We start from the raw sequence: 6,778 nt of genomic DNA, 5'->3' as shown, positions 1-6,778 counted from the left end.
AGCCGCAGAGACGAAGACGAAGAAGAATCTGAAGAGGCCGAGGAGTCGGGGAGTAAGGAGTTCTAGCTTGAGTTGCGGTAATCTCGTTCGCCTTTTTCCTTGTTGTTTCCTTCTTAGCCGTTGTTAGTTTGGTGATAGGTTGTTGTTTGCTTTGTGTGCTTGCTTGTTTTTTCTTGTTGTCTTGTTGTTTAGCTAGCTTAGTAAGTTGGTGTTTGGAGTTAGTAGTCTAGTTCTTTGTTGTTATCTAGAAGTCGGTGGTTGTGTTGAGGCTAGTATGCTCAATCTATCCGTTTGTTAAACTCTTGCCAATCCTTGAATTTATAATGTCTTCTTTCTTGCTTTGGAATACTTCTTTGCCTTGGAATTCTTGTGAGTTCTTTTGGAGTCATTGACCAAAAGAGTTTGTTCTTGAACTTCTTGTCACAATGTTGTTTCCTTTCACCGTTTGCTTTTAATTCGTCGAACCCAAGCTTTGGGGACGAAGCTTCTTTGAAAGGGGGAGAGGATGTGACACCCCAAAAATCCACATTCAATCTATGGATTAATTGAATAATTAATCCTATTTTATTTGAAGAATTAATTCCTAAAATCCTGATTTTTAATACTCAAGGACTAGTATTTGACTAGTCAACCTTAAAGTTGTGTTGTACCTTGAGCTTTGAGGGGAGTTCCCTTGTTCCTTACACTTTATAAAGGTTAGTAAGGGTATTCTTGACTTTTCACCAAGAGTTAGTATTGTAACCTAACCTAGAAGACTTCTTCATTTCATTCCTTACAATTCCTAGAAATTAGCTCTATCTTCTCTCTAGAAAAGAAGTGTAGCTTATTCTCCAAGCTAAGTTGAGACCCTTGTCAAGATTCCAAGATTTGCAACCAAGGTTCAACCTTTCACCTATTTGGGCATCTAGGAGGGTAAGATCTAAGTCCATCTTGTGTTTTTGGTTCCATCTTAGTTGTCTTTTTCTTAAAGGTAGGATCTTTATACTCTTTTGGTTTAATCTTGAAGTGGGTTTGGAAAGTAAGCCTTGTGCGGAGCTTGTTGTGGTGTAAAGTGAAGTCTTTTACTCTACAAGAGGTAACCCATGCTCTACAAAACCTAATTTGCTTACCTATATGTGATTTTTTGGATTCTACTTGTGCTTTGCTATGAAATGTAAGTCCATCTTGTGTCATGTGATAATGCATATCTAGAGCTTGTGTTTAGGGTTCCTTTGTGCCATTGCTTGGCATTTTCCATGGTTCAAGTCATTTTGTTGTATTGGGTGAGATTTGGCATGTTTTGAACTTGAATTTGTGTTTGGAGAAGAAAATCCCCGAAGGGATTTGTTGTGGTACAGGATTGTTCCTGTGGGCGGAATGGCGAGCGGGGCACCACCCGCCGGCCTACCCACGGGTGCATAGCCTGTGGGATGGTGTTCCCGCAGGCGGAACCATGGGTAGGGCACTACCCGTGGGTCCACCCGCGGGTACACGAGTGGTGGTGTGATGGAATTTGTTCCCCGTGATTCGTTTGACTCGGTATTTGGTCTTTTGACTTCCCGATGTTCTTTTGTGGAACTATTTGAGTGTCTTCTTGATGTTTCGTATGTCTAGAACTATATGGTAGGAATCCATGTAGGGCTTTGGTGTCTTGAATCGTGCTAAGTGTTTAACATTGTGTTTCATTGGACCGTGAGGTGTCTTGTATGTTCATCGGAACTATCTTGAGTTTCCCCGTTGGTAAGCATGCTATTTTGGTATCTAAATGCTAGCGTGTGTGTTGTTTGTACCTTCAATTTGGTTGATGATAGTTATTCATCATTGTTGTTGTTGGGTTGTGACCCATTCCTTGATTGAGTATGGTTTCATATCTTCGTTGTGATCCGTTGATTGATTCCTGTTGTGGTGCGTGTGTGGCTTTACTTGGATTGCACAATTAGTGGTATGGGACACTAGTCACCAAGGTATTGCAGCGGTCCTCGTGGTGGCCGTGACGTGATTATGTAGTTGTGGCCTTTGTGTAAGGTTCACGTTTTTGGGGGATAACATGTGTTATCCGGGCATGTGTTGACGTGTACGGTACCTTGTGTACTATGACGTGTACGGTCCCGGGGGAATAAGGTTGGACTTGGCTGTACAGTGCTCCTGGAGGTAATGGTTGGAAGAAGATATAAGGTTGGGGGTAGCCATAAGGTTGGAACAGGGCATAAGGAAGGCATATCAACTCGTGATGGGTGATGTCACGAGGGCTTGTGTAGCCGTTGTTGTGAGTTCTCTTTCTTGTGACGTGTGTAGTCACAAGGGCATGTGTTGCCATCGGTCTTGTCTTTATCCTTTGTGTTGTGGTTAACCTTTGTGTTTTGGGATGTGTTCCGGTGTTGTCTTTGTGAGTGATGAGTCTTGTGTTGACTGTTGATCTTGGCTTTTGACTTATATACTTATTTATTCCGTTTCGAAAATGGTTTTACAGCTTATATCTATCTATGTATGATATTTCACATGTATTGGTGGGTTACCAGCATTATCGCTGACCGGGCGTCGTCCCAATGTTTATCTTTGTATCTTTCAGGTGATGTCTAGATGTGCGCGATGTCTAGTGGCCGGTAGCTTAGTACCTTTACCTTTGTTTTGTGGCCTGTGCGCCAATGTAGGTTTAGACTGATGTCTTTGGGATAGATGTATACGCTTGCATATTGATCGCCGTAGCGTTTAACGTTTTGGTAGACGTGGCGTAACACCCCGTTTGGATTTCTTTTATCCAGTTCTCGTTTTATTTTCCGTTGTGCTAGTTTTGTTGTTTGATCTGCATGTGTTAAGGCTTTTTATCTTGCTTGTTTGGGGGGTGTTACAAGCATAGAATTTGTGATGAAAGATCGAAGAAGTAGAGAATCGACAATAATGAAACGGCCGCACGATCGTCGCACGGGAGGAGTCCATTGCACCTGATCAAGATTCTATATATATAAAGAAAATTCTTGAAGAAGAAAGAAAAGCTTGTGTATTTAAAATTGAGAATGGACACAATAATTATAACATTGAAGCAGCACTAAGTAACGAGGGCTGACGGAGGATGGAGGCTGCCACTGGTGTGAGCGGTTGACTGCTGGAGACGGTCCACGGCTCATGCCCAGGAAGCTCTCTCCTCCCTCGTTAAACACCTTGACGGCATGATAACTAAACAAAGATGGATTAATTGTATTATTTTATTGACTTAAGGGGCCGAGTTGACTATTTTTCTTTTAAAAAAAAATAAAATGCCACATGAACTAATAAATTGTACATATTTTGTACTCCATGGTCCATATAAATTGCGACCCAGGTGGCATTTGATAATAAAATATTCAAAGCCCACATAAATTGCACACCTTTTGCATACCGCAATTCACATAAACATTACCCATTTTATACTCCACAAATTGTCAAATCAATCTTTTTATGTAAAAATAATGAACACACCTTAATGACATACTTAATATGACGTTATACATACAACAATAGTACAAATTGCCATCACATCACTCCTTTCCATAATACTACATCCGATATCAAAAGATAGAAAATAGGATAAGCTAGAGAATTTACACTCTACGTACAAGCCGCAGCCGTTGGCTCATCCTCACGCTCTGGGGTATGTCAAGCAAATACACAAGATAATAAACTATTTTTTAAAAAATTTAATATAAAACTATTTTTGCATTAAGCAGTGTCCATACAAGTAACTTATAATATTTTATTATATTTTTTTAAAAAAAAATTAGGCTGAAAATAATGCTAAGGGCATCCTCAATAGTAAAGTTTTTGGATCGGTTTTTGAGGTGTCAAGTAAGAGAGAGAAGGTTGAAAGAAAAGAAAGAAAAATGATTTTTTTTTTAAAAAAGGATGTCTGTCAGAAGGAAAAACAGCTATGGCAACGCGCATGGCTGGACGCTATGTTGCCTTCCACCCGAGAATCTTCCGATTGCTATTCAATTTGGTGGGCCCCATGATCAGTGACAAAAAACCCCTCCTGCCAGGAGGTCCTCACTTGTTCTCTCTCTCTCTTCACTCTCTAACCGCCACATCACTTAAATTTTCTCAAAAACTACACTAAAATATACTATGTGGATGACCTAATGAGGAGAGGCCAATAGGAAATATGCAATCCCAACTTATTGTTGGAAAAAATAGCTTAAAATGGCATAAAATGGCATATTAAGTGGCTATTTTGTGGTACAATTATCAGTGGGGTCCACTTCCAATTTGGGTCGGGTCAAAGTGGATTCGGGTTCTTCGTAGTGAGACGAAGAGATTGATATATTGTACGCTCAAAACGGATAATGGGTGAATGAGATATTGATTCTCAAAGTAGACCCATTTGAGTTGGAAAATGAAGGGAAAAAGTGAGCTTTTGTCCCACATTGGTTTGGGAAGAGGATTTGCCCCACTATTTATACATGAGCTCTTTTTAAGCTTATTAAATTGTATAGTATAGAGGCTTTCTCTCGCGCGCAGGGGGGGTGCAAATCAAATCTCAGAATGTCGTCCGAAAGTTTTCGTGTAGCTCCCTGGACGGTTCAGAGCGCGCAGGGGGGGTGCAAATCAAATCTGAGAATGTCGTCCGAAAATTGGCAGACCTTACGGGCTATGTTTCGGTATCATTTTCCAATTTAGCCATGAAACAATTGTTTCACTTTCGTGTGCCACCTTGGCCACCACGAAATAAACAATTGTTTCACTTTCGTGTGCCACCTTGGCCACCACGAAATTAAATGAAACAATGTTTCACTGTAATGCCTCGAAATGAATGGTTTCACTGTAACATTTGTTTGGTTGGCCACCACGAAACAATAATTTTTTCGTGTAGCATTGCCACCACGAAACATCAATTGTTTCGTGTAGTTCCCTGGCTGAAGCCGAAAGTGGTGGTTTCGGCCTGATGGCCGAAACTACTACTTAGGCTGAAAGTTCGGCCTAAAACTCTTGTTTGTGACTGTTGGGATTTCATTCAGCTGTTATGGAATTAATTCTTTGAATTAATTCCGATTTTAATTTTTGAATTAACACCCATGTTAATGGTTGACGTTACAGGAGTTGTAGGGGTGTCCCTAAATGCCATAATAAAGTCTATTCACTGCTCAATCCCTATATAAGAAGGAGTTGAGCAGTAGCTTTTTAGAACACACAAGAAAAATAATTTTTTCCAAGCCTCAAAATACTTCTGCTTCTACTCCATTCTTGAAGCTGTGTTTTGCCCGTGCTCTTGTTCGCCGAGTTCGTTCGTTTGGTTGCTCAAACGTCGAACCGTTGTACGTTTTATCCTGGGAGACCTAGGCCACAACGCTCCTAGCACTTTTGGGAGGTGGCAAATAAGGTTTTAAAGAAATAAAGGCACTCGCCTAACTCGTACATTTCTTTCTTCCTTCTCCTTCTTTCTTGTTTGGATTATGCTTTTAAGCAAAAATCCATTCTCCCCCTTTTGATATATTAGTTGGATTGGACTTATAATTTGAGGATTATTAGTTTCAATTTTGGTTGATATATATTGGTATATCTTTTTCGTAGATATACATGTATGTATAACCTTTGGATCCGTTTTATATATATTTGTGTGTATATATATATTTCGGATAAATATCCAATAATATTTTATATACTTGCGTCTGTATATATAAATATTATTTTTGGGATATTAAATCGATTGTGGTTCATTATCACCAACACTTCAACCTCCCAACACTCCAAACATAGCTTTACCACCATGGCGTCCCGGTCAATCATTGTAAGTTCAACATCTATTTAACATGTATGTTATGATGATAGATTTTTTTAACCTTTTAGGTTAAATCGATATATGCGTGTTATAACATATATAACATTGTTTAATATGTTATCTTAGAGCCTTGGTATTAAATCCAAAATTTTTAAGTGGTAATAATTTTTTATTTTTATTTTTAATGCACAAGCATAGAACAACGAGTTGTTATTTAGCAGTTATCTACATAGCTGGAAAAACAATACAAAAAACTTATATTATGTATGATTTTGCACCGTGAGTCTTGAATGCAAGATGTACCTTAGGATTCTACTTGATTTTATATTACGCAATAATCTTGTTCATTAATTAGGTTATTTAATCAAATGTAAATAACTGAAATAGAAAGCATAAAAGAAAACAAGAACACAAGAGAATTGTTATGCAGTTCACTTAGTATAGAATTCCTTTTCTCTCAATATAGCAGTTCTCAAATCGGCAGCTTTCCTCAATTGTGTGGCTTCCTGTTATAGTAATAGATAACCCATCACTTTGATCCACATAATTAGCATCCATTAGTCTTCATAAACCACAGCCACACATTTTTGTTTGAAAGCTTCACCATAACGCACTGCTGACTTCTCCTTCATTTACCAATGCATGATATCCATTCAAATTAACTTTAGGTGATAGAAAGTGGTCCAAAGATATTTAAACTAACTTAAATCTAATTAAATGTAATTAAATCTAATTCAATTGAAACTAAATAAATTAGCCAACAAAGGTTTAATGTGTACTAAACTTGTACACTTACAATCTCCCCCTTTGGCAATTTATTTGGTAAAACTATAGTATTTTATACTTTGGACAAAATAAGATAAACAATTTGATTTTATTTAAGGCCCATAGTATATGTACTTAACAAATATCTTAAAGAAAATCAATTAAACAAAATCTTTTGGACCATGTTCCATCCGTGTCCCCATTGTAAATCAAAGAACCTATACTGTCGAATATCCCATGAGATGTAATAATTCAGCCTCAAAGAATTATTCCCAGAAAGCCATG

The sequence above is a fragment of the Ipomoea nil genome, unplaced genomic scaffold (genome assembly GCF_001879475.1).
Source record: "Ipomoea nil cultivar Tokyo-kokei standard unplaced genomic scaffold, Asagao_1.1 scaffold0209, whole genome shotgun sequence".
Classification (NCBI taxonomy): Eukaryota; Viridiplantae; Streptophyta; class Magnoliopsida; order Solanales; family Convolvulaceae; genus Ipomoea; species Ipomoea nil.
The sequence above is the reverse complement of the archived record's forward strand: the minus strand, read 5'-3'. Positions refer to the sequence as shown.